The 714-nt window shown below is 31.8% G+C and overlaps 1 protein-coding gene across 3 annotated transcripts in view; it reads left to right on the forward strand.

Moving 5' to 3' along the window:
- Positions 1–714, forward strand: part of LOC118740338 (ATP-binding cassette sub-family G member 4) — a 559,608-nt gene that overhangs the window by 349,303 nt on the left and 209,591 nt on the right. The gene's annotated exons all lie outside the window — the stretch shown is intronic.

A 714-nucleotide genomic window follows, 5' to 3' on the forward strand; every position in this document is an offset into this window, starting at 1 on the left:
TTTCATATCAATTCAAGTGTATTACATGCGCCCCACGCTTTTCATTTTCAATTTCATAGATTGTTTATAATGACTTTTGCTAAAATTTCAAAATCAAAAGTTATCAAAACAAATTCTATGGGACTGAGAAATATTATTTTCTACTTTTTAGTCCATTTATAAAAGCGTTGTATATTAAAAAGTTTTTTTTTTATATTATTTATTTTCTACTTTTTAGTCCTGTCTGAATAAAATTTTGCAATAGATATTAAAATAATTCAACGATATTAATAGAAAGGTGCACACACATGCATTTACATATGTATGTACATACAAACGAGCACCAATTAATTTTATTTAAAGAAATGGCGTGTCGTCTATTTCCGCTGTAGCAAACGTAGTACATAGGGCGACATCTAGATGTCATCTACCTCGCCCTATGCACTACAGCTGTCGCCCTATGCACTATGCTTTTTTATAGGAACTTTTCAAAGCTTTGCTTTGGTGTCGGACACACAACATTGAAAGTTTCTGGACCCACAACATTGCAAGTTGATAAAAGCGTTGTAAAAGTACGTTTCAAACCCATTTATTTATTATATATTTGATGGAAGGAGAGCTTCTCAAACAACATAGAAGCAATTTTTCGATTCAAGTTGTTGAAGAGTAATGAATATCTAAATCCTGCGACTAATCCCGAGATATCCCTGTTTTAAACATCTTCGATAGAACGTT

The sequence above is a fragment of the Rhagoletis pomonella genome, unplaced genomic scaffold (genome assembly GCF_013731165.1).
Source record: "Rhagoletis pomonella isolate Grant_MI unplaced genomic scaffold, Rhpom_1.0 Rhpom_scaffold_00006, whole genome shotgun sequence".
Taxonomy (NCBI): Eukaryota; Metazoa; Arthropoda; class Insecta; order Diptera; family Tephritidae; genus Rhagoletis; species Rhagoletis pomonella.